The sequence below is a fragment of the Chrysochloris asiatica genome, unplaced genomic scaffold, assembly GCF_000296735.1.
Source record: "Chrysochloris asiatica unplaced genomic scaffold, ChrAsi1.0 scaffold00126, whole genome shotgun sequence".
Classification (NCBI taxonomy): Eukaryota; Metazoa; Chordata; class Mammalia; order Afrosoricida; family Chrysochloridae; genus Chrysochloris; species Chrysochloris asiatica.
In genome coordinates, this window is record NW_006408644.1 from 6,214,369 (window position 1) to 6,225,585 (window position 11,217).

The window sequence follows — 11,217 nt, forward strand, 5'->3', positions numbered from 1 at the left end:
GACCTTTGGAGGACTTTTTGTCTCCATAAATTACACAAGAAGACTCAACAATTGCTGCCATATAGAGAAGCTACAATCACACTCTATAAAACACCAAAGCACAGGCAAGAACCAATACCAATTACCATATACCAGGAAAACAGACAACACCTCTGAAAGTTACTCTGAGTTAAGCAACAAGAAGAGTGAAAAGGGAAGTCCACCTCCTGATCACATCTATCTGGAGGCAATCAGAAAGCATAAAAAATACCAAAGCACACACTCAGTTAAGTATTAAGGTCACAGCTAGCCACTAAACACGTCCAAGAAGCAAAAACAGGTGATCATATCAGTGCATTCCAGAAACAAGATAAAATACCTGAGACAAATGGCCTACAGGTAGACCTGGACTTCATTCTGGAAGGAAGGTAGGCCTTGGAAATACTGGAGAAGGAATTCAGAAAAATGATTATAAACTGTTTCAAAATACTTTACAATGGAGTTGAGAACAATAAGGAAGAAGTCAGGAAAACACTACAGGAACAGTCAAATAAGATAGATACAGCATTGGAAACAATTCTAAACCTACAGAATGGGGTCCAAACAATCAATAATAAAATATCAGAAATAGACAATGTGCTGAAAGGGCAAAGGAGTAGAATAGAAGAGATGGAAGGAAGAACAAGTGAACTGGAAGACAAACCTATCAATACCACTAAGATAGAAGAGTAAGCAGACAAAGAGATTTTAAAAAATCTGAAGAAGGTCTAAGATTCTAAGATAAGGAGACAATCCTGAAAGGAGCTAGAGAAAAGAGAAGCATTACGTAAAAAGGCAAGCAAGTCAGATTAAGCTAGAATCTCTCAGCAGAAACCATGCAGGCAAGAAGACAGTGGGGAAATATATATAAAACCCTGAAAGAAAAAAAATGACAAACAAGAATCCCTTATCTAGCAAAGCTATCAATCAAATACAATGGGGTAATCAAAACATTCCAGGATAAAACAGAAGCTAAGGGATTTTCAAAAGGCAATCCTGTGCTATAAAACATCCTAAAGGGAGTTCTGTGGACTGAGAACCAACAGAGCAGACAACTCTCAGAGATTGACATGCGTGGGCATCACCTCCCAGAACTAAATTGACAGATGGAAGAGTCAAGAACAGAACAAAACTATAAGAACAAAATCAGAGAATGTGGGAGATCAGTCTATGATCAAAACCAACTACAGTGTTAAAGAAGGTAAACACGTAAGAACAGAGATCCAGATGGTGGTAGGTCAGGTAGATTATAGGATAAAATAGACTACACTAAATGGAGGGAAAAGTTAATGGAATGAAAGTTAACCTTAAAGAAAATTAACACTTCACAACGTACCAAGAAAACGAAATCCAAGAAGAACATAGAAATATTAAAACTATGAGGAAATTCATAAGAAAGAACACTGAAACCATGAACTCAACACATGAAGAGATGCAGAACACAGAAAGCAGCAACACCACACAAAAACGAACATAATGGCAGCAATTAATCCATACCTATCAATAATTATACTGAATGTAAACTGATTGAATACACCACTTAAGAGACAGAGGGTGGCAAATGGATAAGAAAATAAGATCCATCAATATGTGCAAGAGGCACACCTCACACACAGAGGCAAAAACAAATTAAAAGGAGAAGGGGCTTGATGGTGGCTAGGGTGGAGGTGCAGTGAAGGTTGCCATCAGCAATAACACAGAATACCAGTCAAAGCAGATCCATGGCTAAGCTCCAAAACTCGAACCACAGAGATAGGAATAATTTAAAGGTTTGAAGGCTTATAGCTTGTGGAGCTTTGAGCTGAAGTAAAAAATCGTGTACTTTTGAATCTTCCGAGCAGGGCTTGGAGGCCTGAGCTGACATCCTGGGCAAGACCAAGTGGCAAGACGAAACAGGGAGAACAGAAACACCAGTGAAAAATGCCGCAGGAACCTTGGGACCAAAGTCAACAATATACTTTGTCAGTTTTGCTTTGTTCTGACTTTTTTTTTGTCTGTGGTATCTAGTAATTGACATGCTCTCTGTTTACCCACCTCCATTCTGGTGACTAGAGGGAGAGCCTGAGCCGAGTGGCCACACCCCACCCTCACCACTGGTGGGTTCTTCTGTCACGCATGTGCACAGATACTCAGCCCAAGCAGAGGCACTGAACTTTTATTATCTGTTTCCTTTTTGTTCTGTTTTTTATTACGGGAAAGAAAAGGAGAGGGCTGAAGAGAGAGAAAAAGAGTTTAAAACAAAACAGGTCAAAGGTTGGATTGGAGACTGAGGTATAGCATAACAACCAACACTGGCAACTTGGAATCTCTGGGGCAGCGTTGAAGGCAGGAACTTGAAAAAAGGACATTAAAGTTATACTCATATTAAGCCATAGATTTTTTTTTTTATAATTTTAATTTTTTTTCCTTCTTTTTCTTCTCTCTCTCCTCTCCCTTTTCTGTCATTAAAGACTGCAGTATTCAGTCTTGTTTTTGTTGGTGCTGCTTTTTTTTTTTCTTTCTTTCATTTTTTCTTTCTTTCCACTGGTGTTGTTTGCTGTTATATGCCATCCGTTCTACCTTTGGAGTACTCTTTGTCTCCGTATAATACAAAAGAAGTGTCAGCAACTGCTGCCATATAGCCAAGCTACAATCACACTCTATAAAACACCAAAACGCAGGCAAGAACCAATACCAGCTGCCATAAACCAGGGAAACAGACAACAACTGTGAAAGGTACTCTGAGTTAAGCAATAAGAAGAGTGAAAAGGGAAGCCCACATCCTGATCACATCTTCCTGGAAGCAATCAGAAAGCATAAAAATACCAAAACACATACTTAATTAAGTATTAAGGCCACAGATAAACACTAAACATGTCCAAGAAGCAAAAACAGGTGATCATATCAGTGCAGTCCAGAAAAAAGATAAAATATCTGAGACAAATGACCTAGAAGTAGATCTGGACTCCATTCTGGAAGGAGGGCAGGCCTTGGAAATGCCTGAGAAGGAATTCAGAAAAATGATTATAAAATGTTTCAAAACACTTTACAATGGAGTTGAGAAAAATAAGGAAGAACTCAGGAAAGTGCTACAGGAACAATCAAATAAGGTAGACACAGCATTGGAAACAATTCAAAACTTTCAGAAAGGGGTCCAAACGATCAATAACAAAATAACAGAATTAGAGAACACTCTGAAAGGGCAGAGGAGTAGAATAGATGAGATGGAAGGCAGAACCAATGAGCTGGAAGACAAATCTCGCAATACCACTAAGATAGAAGAACAAACACAAAAAAAGAAAAAAATTCAGAGGAAGGTCTAAGATTCATGTTGGACAACATGAAGAGGAATAACTAAAGAATTATCGGCATTCCAGAACAAGAACAATCACACAAGTCCACAGAGGAAATAGTGGAAGAACTGCTAGAAGAAAATTTCTCTAACGTCCTGAAAAGTGAAAAGATAAACATTCAAGAAGCTCAACAAACTCCAGGAAGGATAGACCCCAAAAGAAAATCACCAAGACAAGTCAAGCTCTCCAAACTCAAAGATAAGGAGACACTTCTGAAAGCAGCCAGGGAAAACAAAAGTATCACATACAAAGGCAAGCAAGTCAGAATCTCTCAGCAGAAACAATGCAAGCATGAAGGCAATGGGGAGACATATATAAAACGCTGAAAGAAAAAAAAAAACTGCCAATCAGGAATCCTTTACCAGCAAAGCTATCAATCAAATATGATGGAGTAATCAAAACATTCCTGGATAAACAGAAGCTACGGGATTTTACCAAAGCAAACTGTGTTACAAAACATCCTAAAGGGAGTTCTGTGGGCTGAGAACCAACAAGAACAGACAACAACCATAGATTGACATATGTGGCAGCACCTCCCTGAATTAAGTCAACAGAAAGAAGAGTTGTTAATGGAACAAAATTATAAGAACAAACTCAGAGAATCTGGGAGATCAGTCTATAATCAAAACAAGTACAATGAAAAAGAAGTTAAACACATAGGAACAGAGATCCAAAAAATGAGAAGATCAGGTCGATTACAGGATAAACTAGACTGCACTAAATGGAGAGAAAAATTAATGGATTATGAAGCAACCTCAAAGAAAATTAACACTTCACATCATACCAAAAGAATGAAAATCCAAGAAGAATAAGAAAATATTAAAATTATGAAGAAACTCATAAGACAGAACACAAAAATTATGAACTCAACAAAGGAAGACACAGAACAAAGAAGCAACAATACCACAAAAAAAAAAAACAAATAAACAAATATAATGGCAGAAATTAATCTATACTGATCGATAATTACACTGAATGTAAATGGATTAAATGCACCTGTTAAGAGACGGGGTGTGGCAGAATGGATAAAAAAAATAAGATCCTTCAATATGCTGTCTGCAAGGGACACATCTCACACACAGAGACAAAAACAGATTAAAAGTCAAAGGATGGGAAAAAATGTACCAATTTAATTGCAATAAAAAGCGAACAGGAATGGCAGTACTAATCTCTGATAAAATAAACTTTAAGGCAAAAAACAGCATAATAGATAAAAATGGACATTATCTCATGATTAAAGGGACAATTGAACAAGATGAAATAACCATAATAAATATCTATGCTCCCAGTGAAAGAGCTCCAACATGTATAAAACAAACTCTAATAGATTTGAAGAAAGAAATAGATGAATCTACAATAATAGTGGGTGATTTTCATACACCACTTTCAAAAATGGATAGAACAACCAGAAAGAAACTTGACAAAGACACAGAAGAACTAAAAAACACAATCAGCCAACTGGACCTCATACATTTGTATAGAGCATTCAACCCAACAACAGCACAATACACATTCTTTTCCAGTGCACATGGACCATTCTCCAGACTAGACCATGTTTTCGGTCACAGAACAAATCTCCATAAATTTACAAATATTAAAATTTAAAACGTATCTTCTCAGACCACAAGCTAACAAATTAGAAATCAACAGTAGGAAGACCAAGGAAATCAAGTCAAATGCATGGAAACTGAACAACACCCTGCTGAAGAGTGAGTGGACAGGAGAAGAAATTAAACGTGAATTCACAAAGTTCCACCATTGAGAAAACAGCAAATAACAGCGCCTAAGCATTACATGAAAAAGGGAAGCCTATCTCCTGATCATATCCACAAGGAGACACCCAGTAAGCTTAATAACACAACAACAAACATCCATTTATGCATTTAAAAACCCACATAACCACAGGAAATCACAAACAAACAAACAAACAAACAAAAACAAGAAAAGATTTTAAGACATGTCCAAAAACAGAAAAGAGGAACAGAAACAAATGAGCTGAAGACAGACAAATTCTCCCCAGAAGAGGAAGAGCAGGTTTTGGATTTGCCTGAGAAAGAATTCAGAAGAATGATATAGAAACAAATTCAAATGCTCCAAAACGAGTGGAGGAAAACAAGGAAGAAGTCAGGAAAGTACTGCAAGAGCAATCAAAGAAGATCAAAAGAGCATTGGAAACAATTCAAAACCTACAGAAAGAGGTCCAAACGATTAATAATAGAATATCAGAAATGGACAATACACTGAAAGCAGAAAGAAGCAGAATAGAAGAGATGGAACCCAGAACTAGCGAGCTGGAAGACAAATCTCTCAATACTGCTAAGATAGAAGAGCAAGCAGAAAAAGGGATTTAAAAAAAAAACTGGAAAGAGTCTAAGATTCATGCCGGATAACATGAAGAGGAACAATTTAAGAATTATTGGCATTCCAAAACAGGAAGAATCAGAGAAGTCCACTGAGGAGATAGTTGAAGAGCTTCTGGAAGAAAATTTCACTAACATCTTGAAGTCAGAAAGTAAACATTCAAGAAGGTGAATGTACCCCAGGAAACATAGACACCAAAAGAAGGTTACCAAAACATATAATAATCAAGCTTTCCAAAATCAAAGACAAGGAGAGAATCCTAAAAGCAGCCAGGGAAAAGAGAAGTGTCACTTACAAAAGCAAGCAAATCGGATTAAGTTCTGACTTCTCAGCAGAAACCATGCAAGCAAGAAGACAATGGGGAACCATATAGAAAACCCTAAAAGGAAAAAAAACCCTGCTAATCAAGAATCGTCTATCCACCAAAACTATCAATTAAATATGATGGTGCAATTAAATATGATGGTTTGATCATTCTAGGATAAACAGAATCTAAGACATTTGGTCAAAACCAATCCAGTACTTCAAAATATCATAAAGGGATTTCTTTGCACCGAAAACCAACAAGAATAGACAACCAGAGATTGACAGGTGTGACTGGACCTCCCTGGAACTCAGTCGACAGATAGCAGAGTCCAGAACAGAACAAAACTACAATAAGAATTCAAAAGAGTTGAGAAGTCAACCAAAGATAAAAATAATATCAATGTCAAAGAAAGGATAAATGTAGGAACAGAGTTCCAGGTGGTGAGGATGTCAGGTAGATTACAAGATACAATAGATTCTCTTAAATGGAGAAAAAAATAATAGACTATAAGGTAACCCCATAGAAAGTTAATACTTCACAACTTACCATGAAAATGAACTTCCAACACAAAACAAGCAAACATGAAAACTAAGATGAAACCAACAAGAAATAGCATTTAAAAACCAAGAAACTCAACACAAGAAGGCATGCAGAACAAAGAAAAGAACAGGACTACCATAAAATTACTATAATTGCAGCAATTAATTCATATCTATTGACAATTACATGAATGTCAATGGACTGAATACACCAGTGAAGAGATAGAGAGTGGCAGATTGGTTAAGAAAACAAGACCCTTTCAATATACTGCCTGCAATAGACACTCCTAACACACAAAGACAAAAACAGACTAAAAGTTAAAGGACGGGAAAAATATAACAAGCTAACTACAACAATAACCAAGCAAGAGTGGCAATTCTAATCTCTGATAAAGTAAACTTTAAGACAAAAACCAGCAAAGAGAAAAAGAAGGGAGATATCTCAAGATCAAAGGGTCAATTGTAAATATCTATGCTCCCAATGAAAAAGCGCCAAGATATGTGAAGCAAACCTCACTAGAAGTGAAGAAAGAAATAGATAAATCTATAATTATAGTCGGAGATTTTAATACACCACTTTCAAAAGTAGCAGACTAGCCAGAAAGAAACTCAACAAAGTTACAGAGGAACTAAACAGCACAACCAACCAACTTGTCCTCAAACTTGCACAGAGCATTCAATCCAACAACAGCAAAATATACTTTCTTTCCCAGTGCACATGGAACATTCCCAGAATTGACCATGTGTTAGGTCACAAAGCCAATCTCCATAAATCTACAAACATCAAAATACTACAGAGCATGTTTTCAGACCACAGTGCTATAAAACTAACAATCAGCAACAAGAAGACTAAGTAAATAAAGTCGAATACATGGAAACTGAAAAACACCCTGCTGAAAAGTGACTGGGTAAAAGAAGAAATTAAACATGAATTCATAAAGTTCCTAGAAACAAATGAGAATGAAAACACAACAAACCAAAATGTTTGGGACAATGCTAAAGTGGTGCTGAGAGGATAAATGCACACATCCAAAAAGAAGAAAGAACCAAAATTAACTCATTAACATAGTGCATCCAACAATTAGAAACTGACCAACAGAGCGAACCTACAAATAAACAAACTGTGGTACATACATACAAGGCAATACTATGCCACATTGAAAAACAACATGGAAGCTGCAAGCCACCATATAACATCGATGAGCCTTGAGGATATTATACTGAGTGAAATTAGTAAATCACAAAAGGAGAAATACTGCATATGACCATTATTGTAAAAGAGTAAGAAAAAGAACTCACATTAAAATGGGGGGAATATATATATATATATTTGCTGATCACCATGATGTATGGGATGTGAGGAGGCAAGAAGTGACTGGCTTACAAGCATTCAAGAGGTAGTCTAGTTCCAGACAGGAGGGAGGGGATGATAGAGCAAAGGGTAGGGAATAGACACAAGATAACTTGGGTGTGTGGGGGGAATGCATAAGAAAGGGGGCGGTGAATGGAAGAACAAAGCTGATGAGAGAACAGTTAGGCAGGTTTGCATGAGCTAATTGGGATAGAGGTAAATGATGATGTACACACAACCTTGTAACAACAAGGCTCCTGGAGACAGGGATTGAGGCATGGTTTGAAGGGGTAAAAGAGGGGTATAATGTTAAGATGCTAGTTTGTCTTTTGAATCTTGGTTTCCCTTGCCTACCATTGTAAAATATACACTTGACAGAGGGAGAAAGGAATATCCAGAATCATCACTACAGAAAGCGTGTAAGTCCATCTTCAGCCTATAACAGATTGGAACACCTTGAAGGGAGCTAGATGTTGCCCAGTGAAAGAGGCTTCCTGTGGACCCTTTACATTGCACAAGACCATAGGTGGAATCCAGAACACCATCCAGAACCAACTGAGGTAGGAAATTTCCACTGGAAAGGCCAAGTAGATCAGCGTGAAGGAGCTAGAAGAAAAGAAGATATTTTGTGAAAGAAAGACTAGCAGGAAAAATACGAAACAATAATGGCAGTCTGATTGGTTACTATAAGAACAAGTAAGCTGTTTGCCCAAGAGCCACCAGGGCAAGTGGTTGTGACCCCTCACAGCAAACCCCCTTTCAAGACTGAGACGCAAGAGGAATGCATGACCAGGCATGTGGTCTTGCTGGTGACCACATTGTTCACCAATAAGGGAAAGAGGGGGTAAAAACAGCAATGAAGTTACAAGCTAAGCCTGATCACATTCAACAGACCCCTGTGAATTCGGGTGGAGATCTGGATTACCAATAATATGGCAAGGCCTGGGGACTCCTGGTCCACAGAGGACTAAAGTGGAGAGTGAAGCGTCCAGCTGATATGAAGTGAGGGAAGATACACAAGAACACCTGTACTTGCAGACAGTACCCACTTGACCTGGCTTCAATGGCTGGATGATCAGAACTCGACTAGAAAAAGAAAGAAGAGGGAAAAAAATAAAGAGCAACCTGCTGCAATTTGATGAACTTCACCTATATTTATGGATGTTTTGTTGTTGCTGTGATGTGTCGTGGAGTAGGTTCCGACTCATAGAGACCCTGTAACAGGGTTTCCGAGACTGTAAATCTTTATGGGAGCAGAAAGCCTCATCTTTCTCACACAGAACCACTGGTAGTTTCAAACTGCTGACCGTGAGATTCACAGCCCAATTCGTAACCACTACGCTACCAGAGCTCCTTGTAGTAGTTCAAAAAAGGGAGCAAATCTTTACAGTGAGGATCACCCATTGCCTGTCAGTACACAAGTTTGATAGGAATAGGAATGGGCAACTTAGACATTGGTTACCCAAAATGGGGGGAGCCTATAAAGGCAAGAAGTGACTGGCTTACAAACTTTCAAGAGGTAGTCTATTTCCAGACGGGGTTGGGGGAAGGTAGAATAACCACTGAATGATTTCCATCTGTTGGGACCAGGCTGGCAAAGGCAAATGGATATAAGACTCTAGTGGTACAATAGTGAATAACTGCCATCAGGACTGACTGTGAGGGTCAGAAATGTCGAGGTAGATGTTTTTTGACAAAAGGAAGAGAGTGATTGATTTTGTAGCCTAGGAGCGGAGGTCCCTGGGACCATGAAGTCAGAAGAACAGAGAGTGGGACCCTACCTACAGTAGCAGTGACACCAGGGATGGAGACAGAGAAGATGAGGTGGACAGATTAAGTGGCTTGGGAAACTTGACTCAGGGAGGGAGAAGGGCTGTGTGCTGGTGGCTGGGGAGTGGGCCTATGTTGTGTACCTTTTGGTTATTTGATGATGCATGGAGGGGATTGTAATCATACAATGAAATTAAATACAACAGTATGAGTGTAAAGCTGAAGTTCTCCCAGGTAAACCTCACAGTAAAAACTCAAAAAAAAAAAAAAAAAATGGATAGAACAACCAGAAAGAAACTTGACAAAGACACAGAGGAAATAAACAACACAATCAGTCAACTGGACTTCATAGATGTGTACAGAGCATTCAATCCCCAAACAGCACAGTACACATTGTTTTCCAGTGCACATGGAACATTCTCCAGAATAGACCATGGATTAGACCACAAAATAAACCTCCATAAATTTACAAATATTAAAATACTACAAAGCATCTTCTCAGACCACAATGCTCTCAAATTAGAAATCAACAAAAAGAAGACTAAGGAAAAAATGTCAAATACATGGAAACTGAATAATATCCTGCTGAAAAGCAACTGGGTAGTAGAAGAAATACATCATGAATTCACAAAGTTCCTAGAAACAAACGAGAATGAAAACACAATATACCAAAATCTTTGGGACACACCAAAAGTGGTGCTGAGAGGAAAATTTAAAGCAATAAATGCACACATCCAAAAAGAAAGAAAGAATCAAAATAAACACATTAACACAGAATCTCCAACAATTAGAAACTGACCAACAGAGCCACCAAAAGAAAAGAAATAATAAAGATTAGAGCAGAAATAAATGAGATAGAAACCAGAAAAACTATAGAAAGAATCAACAGGACAAGAAGCTGGTTCTTTGAAATGATTAACAAAATTGACAAACCATTGTCAAAAATAACAAAAGAAAAGATGGAGAACACACGAATGGCACCCATTAGAAACCACTTGGGCAATGTCACAATGGAACCAAAGGAAATCAAAAGGATAATAAGAGAATACTAGAAAAAGTTATACTTAAATAAATTCGAAAACTTAGAAGAAATGGATACATTTTTAGAAAAACAAGACCTACCTAAACTTACACAGAGTGAAGGAGAAAACCTGAACAGACCCATAGCAAAAGAAGAAATTGATCTGGTCATCAAAAAAACTCCTAACTAAAATAAATCCAAGCCCAGATGGCTTCACTGGTGAGTTCTACCAAACATTCAAGGAAGAACTGTCACCAATTATACTAAAATTATTCCAGAATATATAGGAGGATGGAAAATTCCTAATACATTTTATGAAGCAAGCATAACCCTCATACCAAAACCAGGGAAGGACATCACTAAGAAAGAAAATTATAGATGAATACCCCTAATGAACAGAGATGCAAAAATTCTCAACAGAATCCTAGCAAAGAAATGTAAATGTAGACATTTTGTAGCAAAAGGAGGGGAGTGGCTTCTGGTTTGCCAGGGCTGCCAGACGGTGCGAGTAAGTGGGG